This window comes from Mastomys coucha, unplaced genomic scaffold, assembly GCF_008632895.1.
Source record: "Mastomys coucha isolate ucsf_1 unplaced genomic scaffold, UCSF_Mcou_1 pScaffold18, whole genome shotgun sequence".
In the NCBI taxonomy this organism is placed as follows: domain Eukaryota; kingdom Metazoa; phylum Chordata; class Mammalia; order Rodentia; family Muridae; genus Mastomys; species Mastomys coucha.
In genome coordinates this window covers 66843590-66859691 of record NW_022196900.1, presented here as the reverse complement: position 1 = coordinate 66859691, position 16102 = coordinate 66843590, and the positions used below count along the sequence as shown (strand labels likewise).

General features: G+C 46.9%; 1 protein-coding gene across 6 annotated transcripts in view; it reads right to left on the bottom strand.

Annotated features, from left to right (window-relative positions):
- Nucleotides 1-16102, bottom strand: part of Glis1 (GLIS family zinc finger 1) — a 193762-nt gene that overhangs the window by 86505 nt on the left and 91155 nt on the right. Inside the window, exon 1 of one of the 6 annotated variants that reach the window (XM_031378092.1) lies at nucleotides 2462-2485. The exons of the other annotated variants lie outside the window; for them this stretch is intronic. The gene's annotated coding sequence lies outside the window, so the exon portion shown is untranslated. Of the gene's footprint in view, nucleotides 1-2461; nucleotides 2486-16102 lie in introns of those variants that run through there. 6 annotated transcript variants of the gene reach the window in all.

The following is a 16102-nucleotide window of genomic DNA, read 5'->3' as shown; positions in this document are numbered from 1 at the left end:
ACACACACACACACACACATACACACCACAAGGGTATCACTCCCTCATCTGGACTCCATAAAGTATCCATCTTTGTGATGGCACAACCCTGCCAACCCATCACCTGACACCACTGTGTCGTGTGGAGGATGGACAGAAGGACTCCTGACTATCCCTTGGGTCTTCAGCTTGGTGTGCTCTCCCGCTGCAGACATGGCCCACTAGATTCACCACCTGAATGCCTTGCCCACTTGGACTTGGGCCTGTCGATCCTGCTTTGGATCCTGCTCCACCCTTGCCTCTACAGCTGACCATATCTGCACTCCTCTCAATCCCTGTGGCTGGATCTCCGCAGCAGCAGCTACTCCCCTGCAGCTGGCTTGGGTTGTCAGCTCATCAATACAGACTCTGCATGCATTTCTTCTGTCGGCCTGCTTCTGAGACCTCTGGCCAACTGCTGTAGCCTCTTTAACCTGTATTCATTCTGTAACTCACACATATACAGATACAGCTATACATACAAATACAGATGAGAAACAGATATTTACCTGTGTGCTGTGGGAGCTGATACCACTAATATTGGGATAAAAGAACCTGCATTTGCTTTGGCCAGATTTTTCAGGTATGTGATTCCCTGGCAAAGTGCTGCTATTAAAACCACTGCACCTTCTGAATGTATTGTTATTCAATAAATGTCAGCATTGTAGAAAGACGAGCATGCATTCATCTCTGTTTCTGGCATAGGATGCTCAGGCCATATGGCCACGCCTTTGCTCTCCTGAGAGCCACTGAAACCCCAGGAGACAAGATGGAAACCGAGCACTCCTGAGCAGAGCACAGTTTCACTGCAAGCAGAAGTGGGCTTGAACGTGGAAGACTGAAAGCTGTGCTAGGGTGCCTAGGCTGTGAATAAGATTCTGCCCTTGCTCCATGGGCTGCCAGAAAGCGACGGGCTGCTGCAGGGTGGCCGAGTGAGGAGAAAGCTTTGCCTTTCTTTGTCCCTACAGGAAAGACGCTGGGCTCTCTGCTCTGTTTCCAAAACTCTGCATACAGAACCCAGCCCTCTCACATGTAAGGCTGAGTCCAGGGAAACTCTCGGCAGAAAGCAAGGCCAAGCATCTTAGGCCTTTCTAGTCTGTGAACTCCCAAGCTGTGGGCCTTCACTTACTTTTCTGTAAATCAGAGAGACTGCAGGTGCTGCCCAGTGTTGGTGTCTTCTGACCCCAGCATTGTGAAAACACCCAAAGGGGTTGTGACCCAAAGGAAGGCCTTCAAGGGCCTGGCCCGGCTTCCTCCTCTTCCTGTTCCTAGATCTAACACTAGGGATCTTCACTACTAACAGCGGGCTTCCTGTTCTGGCTTGGGTGACTGCCCTAAAACCTTTCCCTGATCTGGGCCAAAGATAGCTTTACGCACCTGTTGCTGAACTCTGTGCGCCAACACAAGGGTGTGTCTGATGTTACTGCTGCCCTCAGAGACCTGTATCAGTCACGGGGCCCTTAAACAATAATGGATTCATACCAGGATGGAAATTCTTTACGGTCAATGCGTAGACTGGTCCTCTAGTGTATAACTGCTGAGTCTGTCAGAGGCAAATCTCTTGTAGGCTGCTAGATAGCTGTCACATGCTGTGGCACCTCACATGGACAGATGACTTCATTCAGGCCTGTCCTGAGGTCTGTGGCTGGGGCTGACCTATACTTCTAAGTCTCGGAGACTGAGAACTCTCTTCAGACAACTCTTAGTGTACCATCTTACGACACATCTGGTGAGAGGAATGGGTGAACGGAAAATGGAGAGAGAGCTGCCTGGGCTTGGGCGTGATTTCACCCGAGCCCACCTGCCTTCTCCTCACTCTCTTGCTGTCCTGCAAGCTGCTGCACTGTGTCAGCTCACTGCCAAGCATAGGACCATCCACTGCCTGGCCATGAATGGGCGCAGTGTTTGTGACCAGTCAGCAAGATGGATGTTGTTTCGTTTTGGCTCCATGCACCGTAAACATTCTGCAGCAGACACAGCTCCAGGTGGCTCACTGGCTCTCCCACGGCAGCTGGGCTGGCCTGCAAGGGCCCATTAACGGGGATATAAACAAGGAGGGCTGGGGGTAGAAGGCGGGGCCTGGGGGTTAGTCCCACTGCCAGAGAAACCAAGCCGCAGTAGCCCCCAGCCCTGGCTGGAGGCTGAAGGGCTGTGGGAAGAAAAGGAACAGCCTCCCTTCTGTTCAGATGTGATGCTAGAACTTGGCCGAGTCTCTCATCAAATCCTGCCTCAGTTTCCTCAGGTGAAGAATCAGTAGCAGGTGCCACTGCAATAGAGCCCATAGCAAATGTTTTCGAACAAACTGACAGACTAAGGGCAAGGAATAGAGCAGGTTCATTTGGGCCCTGTGGCTAAGAGAGAGAGAGAGAGAGAGAGAGAGAGAGAGAGAGAGAGAGAGAGAGAGAGAGAGAGAGATCTGGCAGGGAATGTGAATACTACTTACCCAGTTCTTAGCCAGGTAAGCTATCCTTCCTGTGTTCCTTTTATCTGTAAAGCAAAGATTACATGTGCTGTACCAGCAGCAGTTAAATTAGATAATAGCCACCGAAAAGTACTCAGTTCAGGCACTAAAATCAACGAAGTGTTGGTCCCCAGAGTCTCATATCACCTATCTGGAAGCAGGCCCTGGCCAGGTCTGAGGGATGTGTAGGTCTTCTGGGCTCTTTCCCGGTCTACAGTGATCTTTAGATCTTAGGCCCAGCATACCGCCTGCCTGGCGCCCCCATGGGCCTCATACCAGCCCCAGGCACCAAGCCTCAGGCTGAAGGTTGATTCTCCAAGAGCCAGCTGGCCAAAAGTCAATGTGTCAAATGACCAATTCATCAAAAGCCAATTAGCTACAAATTACGTTGCCAAGTGGCTTCATTCCCAAATTTTCCAAATAAACAGTTAGACCAAACTTGTTTATTTTAACCATTTATAAAAGCTGACAACAATTTATGTTGCAAGGGATGGTTTAGTTTCAGTTAATACGTTTTCACTTCAAGTTCAAGCAATATTGAAAAAATACTATGCTGGTCAAAATCAAAGATCCTGGATTGCTAACTTTAGTCTTCTTAGTATTGACTATCTGGCTTTATGGCATCTGATTCAGTAATCAAATGCCAATGTGTCATACAGAAAGTCTTAAAGCTCGACCGTGTGCTAGGCTGAAGGAAGGAAAGAACGACGGTTCCTGGAAAAGACCTCATACCACACCTCAGGGCCTGGGAAAATCTCTTTGTAGCTATAATTAAGTTAAGGGTATTATTTTTTAATTGTGTGTGTGTGTGTGTGTGTGTGTGTGTGTGTGTGTGTGTGTGTGTTTGTACCTTAGAGCAGCTGCCCATGAAGTCCCAAAGAGGGTGTCAGGTCCCGATTTCAAGCAGCCTGGCATAGGGGCTGGTAATGGAACCTGGGTCCTCTGCAAAAGCAGCCAGTGCTCCTAACAGCTGAGCCATCTCTCCAGCCCTTTCTAAAGAGTGTTAAGGTAAGAACACCCTGGATTATCTCAATGAGCCTTACATCCCGTTAAGGAGACAAACCCAGAAAGGAGAAAGGCTGTGGCTGAAGGAGGCTGAAGACAAAAGAGGCAGGCAGCAGGTTCTCTGCTGGAGCCCCCATTCCCCTGGTGCTGGTGGGGGAGCCCGGACCGGCTATGTCTGGACTACAGGCCTCCAGAGCCATCCGAGAATAAACACGTGCTGTCTAACATCTCCAGCACTTTAAGTTACCAAGTCTGAGCTGCTGCGTTACAGCAGCCTCACAGCACTAGTACACAACGTTGTTTTTAGCCAGCATTGTATGCTGTCCTCTGGGCTGCCAACCCGCCTTCTTTCAAGGGATCCTTCTGATTTCTCAAGAAATGTCATAACCTTTCTTCTAGCAGGTAACACACGGCTGTGACACAGACACCCCATTGCTTCTTAGTTTAATTACTTCATCCATCCGAGGGCTGCTTATGATTTACAGTCAACTATTAACATTTTTCTTTACAATTTCGTATGAATGGCGCGCACGCACACACACACACACACACACACACACACACACATACATTCTGCTGACTTGTCTTTAGAAATGCTAAAAAATAAATTCAGTAATATAGAAAAATATAATACATCATGATTTAGTGAGGTCAACTCAAAAGAGACAAGATTCTACATCAACACAAATGGCTTGTGAAGCCAGAAGAATAAGAATAAGCCCTATGATCAGCTCAGGAGATGCAGGGACCACAACCCATCCACGATTCTCAGCATAGTACAAACACAGAAGAATGTCCTCAATCCATAAAGCCTATCCATGACAAACCGTAGCAAGTCTGACGCTCAACATGAAGGACAAGATGCTGTGCGCCCTGCACTAAGAACAAAGCACAAATGGGCACATGTACTGTCTACTTCACATTCTGATAGTGGCCGAGGCTGATGCAATTGAGCAAGGAAAGAAAAAGGTACAAAGATGGAGAAAGAAGTTTAACTCATCAACCTTAGATGACATGCCGGTTTACATGAAAGCTCTAACACACTCCGGATCAATCAAAAGACAGAGTACCCCCAGATATAATGTCAACATGTACAATGCCATTTTATGCAATAGTAGACGTGATGAAAAATTAAAATTAAAAGAAATACTATCTTTATCAGCAAAAAGAACCCATAAAATGCTTATGAATAAAATTAACGAAAGTTGTATGTGATCTTTTGTTACACTGGAAAGTAAGAAATACTACTAAAGAGAAAGTAAAGAAGACCTAATAAGTGGAGAGAGGCCCTATATGCATAGGCAGAATGTCAAGTATAGAGGCTGGAGAAATGGCTCAGTGGTTGAGAGCATGTGCTGATCTCCCAGAGAACCGGAGTCTGATTCCAGGCAGCCAGATGCTCCAGGGGCTCTGACACCTTTCTCCCTGAGGGCACCCACACTCATGTGCACATGCACATGATTAAAAACAAAATGAATTTAAAAAAGAAAAAAAGCCAAATCTACCCAAACTGACCTAGAATTGTAAAGCCAGTGACCACGTGTTTGGTAAGAATATAGCAGGTTGATTCAGATGTGTCTATGAAAACATGAGGGACCTAGAACCATAATAACATTGGAAGTGACAGGATTCGCACTATCTGGCTTCAGGATTTTCTGTAAAGCCGCAGGGATTAAGACAATGTGATACGGGTGTAAGGCCTTTCACAAAAGCTAAAGTGAAGTCTAAGAAGTCCACATATAAACCTGCAGGAATGTGGTCAACAAAAGTGCTCTCGCCCCTGCTTTTTGGGCATGTATGTGGGATGTACGCCTTCATGAAGATATGTGCAAGGGTGTATGAGGGCGCATGAGTACACATGTGTGTATTCATACACATGAAGGACAAAGATTGAAATGGGTGTCTTCTTCAATTGCTCTCAACTTTCTTTTTTTTATATTATCTTATATATGTTTAAAATTTTATTTATTTACTTTTATGTATATGGGTGTTTTGCCTGCATATATATATATATATATATATATATATATATATATATATATATATATATATGCTTACTGCAGGTGTGTATGGTGCCTGTGGAGGCCAGAAGAGGGCATCAGATCCCTGGGAACTAGAGTCACAGACAGCTGAGAGCCACCAGTGGGTACTAGGATTCAACCCTGGGTCCTCTGGAAAAGCAGCAAGTGCTTTTAACCACCTAGAACTCACTGACTCAGCTAGGCTGTCTGGCCAATGAGCTCCAGGGATCTGCCTGTTTCTAACTTCATAGCACACCCAGCTCGGGACATCAGATGCAGGTGGCTGTAGGTGGCTTTTACAGTTCTGCAGCACCGTGGGCATTTTATTGACTGTGCCATATCCCCAGACCTTTTGATGCTGTTTCTTTAATAAGGTACCAAGGTATACCAATGAGGAGAAGAGTGTTTTCAACAAACAGTGCTAGAAATCCTGATAGATAGCCTTATAGAAGAGATGCCCCAAACTCTACCTCACACCACATATAGAACTTAATTCACAATGTACAACTGACCTAACCTTCAAGCTAAAACCGTAACAGAACAGAACACACCTTGAGACAGGCAAAGTTTTCTTAAAACACAAAAGGCAGGAAGCATGTAAAAAAAACAAAAAACAAAAACAAAACAAAACAAAAAACCCAATAGATTTGACTAAATCAAAATGTAAAACTTCCCTTTCTTTCTAAAGTAAAAAGGCATGGCAGAAAATGAGAGAAATTCCCAATATGTACATCCAATCAATCAGATCTGTGTCAAGGATATACAAGGAACTCTTGCAATTTAAGACTTAAAGGACAAACAACACAATTTAAAATAACCCAACACCTGAACAGTCACTTTCCCAAAGAGGAGCCCATGCATATAAAGAAATGCACCAAAGCAAGTGTGAAGGTGCTCTGAACTTAGTCATCAGGTGCTTTATACTTAGTCTTCAGGGAAAGCAAGAACAGTGGCAGGCCCAGCTTGTCTGAAGGCTCATGACCAATGTTCACTAAAGGGCTGAAGAGTGCTCCCTCACATGCAGGTCCATGCTGAGAGGAAACGAAACCCCAAGTACATCTGCTGGCAGTCCCAGGCCCAGCTGGCAGGCTGTGGCTTCACTGACTGCCTTTTTCTAGCCTAAGAGCGGGAGGGGGGTCAGAGACAAATCCCTCCAAAAGATGACTCAAGCTAAATCCGGAAAGGCTGTTTGCCAAAAGATAAGCAAAAAGAACAGTCCCCAAGGGCAAGGCCAGCCTCTGACTATCACAGATATATTGGGGTCTCTTAAGTATTTCAGATGGGGTCCAGGAAGCCCAAAAGTAGAGGAGGGGCTGCCAGTGTGGGTGGGGCCTGGGAGGCTGCATCAATAAGCTTACATGATAGCCTCTCATGATGGAGTCAGAGTCCCTCTCCTGACTGACCCTAAGTAGACCAAATGCTAATAAGCAAACCATTCATTCATTCACTCATTCATTCATTCATTATTTCTCATTCTTCATCTACTCAATAATCAATGCCTGCACATATGTGGTCCTGTCTCCCCACCCTAGACACCATCCCAGATTCCTAGCCCTGTGACTTTGTAGCAGGCATCTACTGTATAGTGGAGATGGGTTTATTGCTACATGATAACTTTATTCAATCTTCATAAGATTGAATAAGCGAGCACAGGAGGAGCTCAGAAGAGAAACTGATTCAGATCTTCAGGAGGTCTGACTCCCATACTTTCACACTTGGGACAGGCAAAAGTTTTCTTAGAACAGAAAAACAAAATAAAACAAAACAAAAAACCAACAGGAAACACTTAAAAAGTTGCTAAACTGCGGTCTGAGAAGACAGCCCCATGGGTAAAAGTGCTTGCTGTACAAGTGTTTGAACCCCAGATCTCATTAAAAGCCAGGCTTGGCAGTGTGCACCTGTAATCCTAACACTGGGGAGTCAGGGATGAGAGGCTTACTGGGGCTCAGAGGCTAAGAACCTGTCTATAAAGTCAGGTGGAGAGCAACTATCTAAGGTCCTCTACTCACAAGAGAACACACAGTCAGGCATACCTGTGCGTGGACACAACAACAAGCTGATCAATTGGGCTGAATAAAAACTAAAAAAAAAAAAAAATCTTGGCTTTAATTTAAAGTTCTCACTCAGAGAGATGCAGAAACAGTACTCATGTTCAGGCTAAGACCTGGTCCTGAGACTACCACAGGTCATGGGTGTGATGGTGGTATCTCAGAGAAGCTCATAGTAGCCTGCAGTTAGAGGAACTGCCTTCCCTCAGAGGGTTCTGGGCCATCCCCAGATGCCAGAGCCAGGTGACCTTGGAAGGGCTGAGGGGGTCCCAGTGACTACTGACTGGTGTCTTGAAAGGTTTGTGGCAATGATTGCACCGTGTCTGCCACTTGGCAGGCTAGAGGAGGACTGTTCTGGGGATGGCAAGAGACGGACAGGACTCAGAGCCAAAGGTCCAGCCTTCTCTGTTCCATGCCCACACCTCTCATTGGTGTGACTACAGCCTGGTTAAATCTGAAGTTCTCACTGCTGCAGCTAGTGGGGTTGTTAATCCAGTTAGAGACAAGTCAAATAAACATCAGACAACCCCTAACTTCCCAACGGGCTGCCACCACAGCCCTGGCTTGGAGCTCTCTCCTCGCTACCCTGGACAGCCAGCAGCCTCAGGCATGGATAGTGTTCTTCCAGCTGGACTCTGCTGCAAAACCTCTCCTTGTGGCCTCCATATCCTGAGGCTGATGCTCCCAAGAGACTCTGAGCTCGCCAGGGAGGCCTTCCTCAACCACTCTGGAAAATCTTCTAACTACATCATCCCACCCTACCATCCTAAGAGCACACCTCATTATTTAAAAGCATGCCACATCTGGCAAGATGGCTCAGTAGGTAAAGGCACAAAGCCTGACAACCTGAGTTCAATACCTAGAACTTTCCACACGGTGGAAAGGAAGGAACAGCTCCTGCAAGTTGTCATCTAACGTACATGTATACCCTGTCCCGTGTCAGTGCATTCTCTGGTGTGCTTGCTTGACCCAGCCCCAACCCTATGCCCCTAGGCCTACTGTCAGAGCCTTTCCCATAGATCACGGGATCAAATCCTAGGCAAGTTCCACCTCTACCCAAACTCTGGGTCCCACAGACTGGAACAGGAGCAGCTCTATCCCAGTTCCATCTGCTTTGACCAGAACATCACCTGAGTGCCCCGGGAAGCACAGATTGAAAAGCCAGAGAGCAGAGCGTTCCAGAGCAGGGCGGGGGAGGTGCGGGCGGCCCTCACATGTGAGCAGCAGATGGTCAGCAGGCCAGTCGGGAGGTTTCTATTTCAGTGACAATTCATTTTCAGTAATTATCCCTCTCTCCTTTAACGTCACCTAAGGCAGCCCTCGTGGGCACGGCAGACCTCTTCCCAGGGCGAACTTTCAAGTTATTTGCACTTGTGGAGATGCGTGGAATTCAAAGCAGATGTGCCAAATTGAGCCTCATGCTTGCCTTCAGCTCCGATTTTTTTTTCCACCGGCCCACTGTAAATGTTTTTAAAATGGGACTCCGGTACGAGACATGTCAAACAGCTGAATTCAAGGTAGAAGGGGCTGCCAGCGGGGAAGACGGATGAAATTTAAAATCCCTTTCGACAGATTAACTAGAGACACTTTGAAGCCATAAATCATGCAGCCTAGAAGAAGCTAATAATGGATTTGGGTTTTGTTCCTATTTATTATCTCAAAGAGATAGCAGAATTTAAGGCCAATGGGGCCTGGCTGGGGACCCTCTGCCAGCATCCCCTCAAGCAGAGGTGGACCAGGGAAGGATCGGGAACATAGAATGAATACTAGTGACGTGTCTGTGAGCTTGACACAACTTGTATAGACCAGGTACGGAGTATGTGGAGGTAGAATTGTACCCATTTTATGGATGAGGACTTCAAGATGTGCTGTTCCAGGCTATATCGCCTGATCAACTCACTCCAACATCCTCTAATAGAGTGTAGTGAAAGGGGACTTGGGAGAGCTAGAGATCCAGTAGAAGCAAGCTCCCCAGCTTGTGGTAGAACCCTAAGAGATCGGTGCTCTTCCATGTGTAGGCCTTTAGGCTTGTAGGTGCTGTTTCCAGGGCACCTCCCATGGCCATTTCCTACGTTTATGCTCCTGCCAGCACCTGAACCTGGGTCTTTGCCCAAGACAAAGATAGCATTGTATTTGCCTTGTCCCTAGGGGGCCCTCCTCAAATAAACCAGGGCAGGCAAAAGACGCTAGGGTGAAAGCTCATCTATACAGAGCACCTCACAGACTCAGTCCATACACCTCAGTGCCCACCCTATAGTGACTCTGAAGACAGAACTGAAAGTGCCAGGCACCCAAACACTGACCATATCAGCTCTAGGGAACAGACCAGGAGCCTGAGGGTCTGCAGATGAACTAACCCAGCCTGAATCAAGTGGGCTGTGTACTCGGCCCAACCCACCACCACAGGAGCCCCTTTACTGTCAAGACTCCCTACTCCCATATTTATTATCATCTGGCAGACCCAAGGCCAGTTCAGTCCACTATGTGCTAAGTATCACACTCGAAGCATGATACAAAATACAGGATGGAGACAGGGGGGTGGGGGGGGGACTTAATGACCAAGGCTCAAGTATTGGGACAAAAAAAAAACAGCTCCCAGAAATAGAAGGGGCAGCCTCTGGGGGAGGCTCTAAGGACAGAACCCTGGCTCTGCCTATTTTTGTTTCTCCATGACTCCTACATAGGTATCCCAGCTCCCCTGCATATCACAACCACTAAGGCACCTCTTGAGACACATTTCCAGGTCCTGTCCCAGATTTCACACAAAATCTTAGTGGCTCTGGGATGCTACAGCAGCTACCCTGGCACCAGCTCTCTCTTGCATGTGTCTACCACATTTAAGACTCAGCAAGGTGCCTCAGACCCTCTCTAACTCGACTCCGTACCATCATGTACACATACCATCAGTCAGACAGCTAAAGGTATGTGCTATTCTTGATCATACTCTGGCTGTGCAGCCCTGCTCATGCCTCCTGTTTCATGGTAGCCTCAGCTACCACTCTGCCTACTTCAGCTTGGTAAATTCACTCCTACATAGCCCAGATCAGATGGTCTCCCCCCCACCGGCCCCCACCAAACATCTGCAGTTCACAGTTCCACGAATAAGCCAAGAGAGGAGTCGGACCATGTACTACTGATTGCTCTTCTGTCCCGCTGCTGGACTCTTAACTCCTCAAAGTCCTTTATTCAGCCTTTCAGCCTGGCTGCCTGGTATACCACCTGTTGACAGGGTGTATGCATGCCCAAGGAATGCGTGAAGCATGAGACCAGCTTCAGTGTGAACAGGCCTGGATCCAAAGATGGGGTGGGGCACATCAATGGGTACCTTGTTCACTCCTTCCTGCTTCGACCACACAGCCTCCTCCCACAGCTCAAACACAGTAAGCCCACTTCCCTTCCAGCCTACCCGCTGCCTCATCTATGCAGGACAGTGCACTGGGCGCGCTGGGCTATCTCTTGCCCCCAGGATCACTCATCCAGTGAGGGGCCTTGTCTGCTCTCATCCTCCCAGCACACGCTGTTACGACATTTGCTCACGGTTGGGCTGTACCCTCAAACACAGGATCCACAAAGGCTGGGGCCTCTGGGCTATAAAAAGTTGCTAGTTCAGGGAATTCTACAAAGCCGAGAGCCTCCCAGAACATTCCTGCACACACGTAAGCCTTGAGACCCGCTCTGTACGCGCACTTTAGGCTTTCCGTTCCCCGAGACGCATACAGCTGACTGTTGCACATGCTTATCTCTAGTGAACTTAGGGAAAAGCTTTTTCTAAAAAAGTCCATCTCTCAGGCTGATGAAAAATATAATAGATCCTTTTTCATTACAACCGTGTACGTGATTATGCATGCACATACCTGTGCACAAACACCTGGTGTCTTAATACAGTCACATTTGTCAGTATTTGTTACAAACAACACACCTATCATATTTTAAGCCTTTCCCTTTACTCCTGTGGATCCTCCCAAAGCCCTCCTCTGAATAGTACATGTCTGGTCATGCCAGCAATGCTCACTTGGCTCTCCTATTGTCAGGCACTTCGGACACTTTCGATTTTTGGCTCTTATTAAATAACACCCGGATGAGCACCCCTTGCACATAAATCACTGTCCACAGCTCCAAATGCTTCCCCAGGATTACTTCCAAGGAGAGGAATTCCTGGACCAAAGTGGATGGATGCTTGCCAGGCTCCTGGAACATCGCTGTCAAGTTGCCATCGTGAGAGCATCCCTGCTGTAGCCCAGCAGAGGATGTGAGCCCGCTGGTGACAAAGTGCGGCACCATTTCCTCTTCCTGGATGTAACCACTGGGGACAAATACCTGAGCATCCCGTCTGTTTCCATAGTTTCTTCTGTCATCTGCCTCTCCCTAGGTTTTAGTCTGGGGATCTTTTTAGTCTATATAACCACTATCGCCTTTGGTCTTTGAAGCAAAGACACTTATTTTTATTATTTACTTGTTTGTTTATTTATTTATTATTTTTGAGATGAGGTCTCACTGTGTATCCCAGCTAGCCTCAAGCTTTCAATCCTCCTGTCTCAGCTTCTCAATGCTGAGATTATAGGCATTGAACACCATATCTAGCGAAAGACAAAGTTTTACATATAAAAATGTTTACAACCTAAAGCATTTCAATAGTCTTTTAGTTACAATCCCTTCTTCAGCCATTATGTAAACCTATTCCTCTTCCAACTAGATGTCAGCTAAGTATTCCTCTATAATCTCTCCTAATTTTTTGTGTGTCTTCATTTTTCACACTTCACCCCTTAATCCATCTGGAATGGATTTTGTGAGATGATGCTGGTGAGGATTTAACTTTATGGGTTTTTCCCCCCAAATAGTTAACCAATTGTCCCCATCTGTGTTACGCTCTCCCAGATCCTGCAGCGGGGTTTCCAGAATCTCTCCGGGCAGCGTGCAGAGTAATAACGATGATCATACACATCATATGTACGTGCCTGGGCTCTGCACGGCACTGTCCATTCATCATCTGCTCAGCACATTCTTCCCTGAGCACCTGCTACGGTCCAGGACTTGCTCACGGAGCTGGAAATGTAGCTGTGAATGAAATGGGTAATACGTTCTGCTCTCATGGGGTTCGTGTTCTGGGGGGACTGAAGATAAAATAGGTAAATTACAGGTTGGAGATAGAACTCATTAGTGAAGTGCTTGCCTCGAATGGTCTTCAGTATCATGCGCTCTCTCTCTCTCTCTCTCTCTCTCTCTCTCTCTCTCTCTCACAGTGTGTGTGTGTGTGTGTGTGTGTGTGTGAGAGAGAGAGAGAGAGACAGACAGACAGAGACTTGGAGAAAGAGACAGAGATAGAGACAGAGAAAGAGAGAAAGAGAGACAGAGACAGAGAGAGACTTGGAGAAAGAGACAGAGAGAGATAGAGACAGAGAAAGAGAGACAGAGAAAGAATGAGAAAGAGACATACAGAGAGACAGGGCACTGAAGGCTTTGTACAGATCTTGCTTTACCTCCACATCGGGATGAAACACAGAGTTTGGATGAATTTAACAAAAGTAACCCCAGGGGCACAAGCGACAACTCGGAGATCTAAGACACTGGCTGCTCTTCCAGAGGACCTGAGTTTCCAGCACCCACATGGCAGTTACTAACTGGAGTTAGTAACTCCAGTCCTAGGGGATCTATATGTACTGGCTGGTTTTGTGTCAACTTGACACAGGCTGGAGTTATCACAGAAAGGAGCTTCAGGTGAGGAAGTGTCTCCATGAGATCCAGCTGTAAGGCATTTTCTCAATTAGTGGTCAATGGCGGAGGGCCCCTTGTGGGTGGTACCATCTCTGGACTGGTAGTCTTGGGTTCTAGAAGAAAGCAAGTTGAGCAAGCCAGGGGAAGCAAGCCAGTAAGAACATCCTTCCATGGCCTCTGCATCAGCTCCTGCTTCCTGACCTGCTTGAGTTCCAGTCCTGACTTCCTCTGGTGATCAACAGCAATGTGGAAGTGTAAGCTGAATAAACCCTTTCCTCCCCAACTTGCTTCTTGGTCATGATGTTTGTGCAGGAATAGAAACCCTGACGAAGACAAATTGGTACCAGTATAGTGGGGTATTCCTGTGACAACCTGACCATGTTTTGGGGAGGACTGTGGAAGGACACTGGAATTTTGGGCTAGAAGGTCCACTCGGTGTTAAGAGTTCTGTGAGATGTTGTGTAGGAGTTTGGAAGATAATGTTGAGAACAGTGCAGAAGATGGAGGCCTGGCTTGTGAAATTTCAGAGGGAAGATTAAAGACTCTTAGCAGGGCCATTGCTACTTTGATTGTGAAGATTCTGTGGTTCTGGTTAGCTGGGGCTGAAGAACCAGCTGTGATTCACAAGATACCAAAACTACAAAAGCAAAACCTTTGCATTACTGGGACTATTGATGCTGGTTAGCTGGAGCTAAGAAATTAGCAGTGATTAAGAAGAGACCAGCCGGGGGTAGTGATGGCGCACACTTTTAATCCCAGCACTTGGGAGGCAGAGGCAGGCAGATTTCTGAGTTTGAGGGCCAGCCTGGTCTACAAAGTGAGTTCTAGGACAGCCAGGGCTACACAGAGAAACCCTGTCTCGAAAAACCAAAAAATAAAAAGAAGAAGAAGAAGAAGAAGAAGAGACCAGCATCACTGAGGTGAAATTTTCTAGGAAGTGTTTTCTAAGAGCAAAGGGGCTGTGTTCCAGAGATAGCCAAGGTTATACCTCGAGCTGCAGCAGGACATGGTAATGTGTAAGCATCACCCAGGTGGTACTGGTTTTGACAACATGAAGGAGTCCTGAAGAACAGCTGAGGCTCAGCACTGTGAGAGGCCATGGAAGACCATTGGTGAAGGTGTAGTCTCAGTTGCAATTGATGGCCCAGGACTTAAGGGGTCATGCAAAGGAGCTGAGGCTTGGCAATGAAGAGAGCCTATGAGAAGCTATTGGTGAAGCCTAGTTACAGCGGAAGACAGCAGTGTTTTGGAGATGCCAGTACCCTGAGATGACCACCAAGAACAACAGCAGCAGTGGAGTAGAGGCATCTGGAGCCTAGAAGACAAGGTGTGTACTGCAAAGGGCAGAGCTGGAGAAGTGATTCAAGCCCTCGGAGGAATCCAGAAGATCGTGAGTGGATCCCAGACATTGGACGGTTGGAGTTTGATTTTTGCTTTTGATTGTGACTGTGCCCTGGTATTTTTCTCTCTTGAAGAAAGAACATATTTTAGTGAAGCCCACAGTCAAGAGACTTTTAATTGTAAAAAGACTTTGGATTTTAAAAAAGATTGGATATTTTCAAGGGAGAGGAGCCTGCTGCCTTGCCTCGCGACTTACCTCTCATTCTGGCTCCTGAGGCCACTTGCCAAGGACAAGAGTCCCAGAACAGTAGAGTCCCTGCTGTCAGGGCAGCCCACTTGCATTTAGACCAATGGCAGAATAGGAGGCCACTGCAGATGTACCATGGTCCACAGAGGTGGTCTCTGGTTTGGTTTCCTTAGCACATTAGAAATAATGGTGAGGTCCTATGTTGACGAGACAGTCTGGGATAGGGACAAAACTTGATGTGGAAAAGACAGGAGAATTACTAGAAGTAGAGTTGCCTCTGTGCAAATGCAAGAGGGGTCCTCAGCAGCGCATACAAACTTGACCAGGCACTGCTCCATCAACGTCACAGAACTGAAATGAACAGAGCCACAATATGAAGGGAAATCGGAACTCCACCAGTGTTAAGGAAACCAAAATAATGTCCAGAGAAATCAGAGACACACCCCTCCTGCCTGCAGCACAGCGGAGAGATCAGTGAACTAATCTCCAATCAGTGTCCTGACAAGATGAACGAACTGACAAGCAAACCAAGATCTGCACAGTATGGAGAGAGGGGGAGCAAACAAGCCCCATAAGGGATGACAACAGAAGCGGGTCACAGACACGGAGCTGTCCAGGGACCAGAGTGGGTCAATGATTTTGAGTTGTCAAAATGAACCAATCTCTAAGAAAACATAAGTTATCAAAGCAAAAAATAAACAAACCTAGGAAACTCAAGCAAGCCAATAGGCAGGGACAGAGTAAATGAATGTTTAAAATGTTCCCACGGGATGGAGAGATGGCTGAGAGGTAGAGAGTACTGGCTGCTCTTCCAGAGGATCTGAGTTCAATTCCCAGCAACCACATGGTGACTCACAACTATCTATAATGGGATCTAACGCCCTCTTCTGGCACAGGTGTACATGCAGATAGAGCACATGTAAAATATAAAATAAATAAATAAATAAAGCTAGCTTAAAAAAATAAAGAATTCAAAATCCACTCAATTTTAAAAGGAAACAGCTAACTCGGAAAGAAGAAAAACTAACGTGGCAAAAGATGTTTACGGAAGGCCAACAGTAGCTGGAAGGGTGACAGATGGAAAGGCATGGGTACTCCCCATGACCATGCCTGACACTGACCTGTAGGGACCAGCCAGGGTGGATGGCCCCAAGATAAACTCCAAGATTAGGACTGGTTTGTGTCTCCCCCAAAAGTACATGTGTTAAAATCGTAACTTCTCAGCTTGACAGTGTTGGGGGGGGGGGGG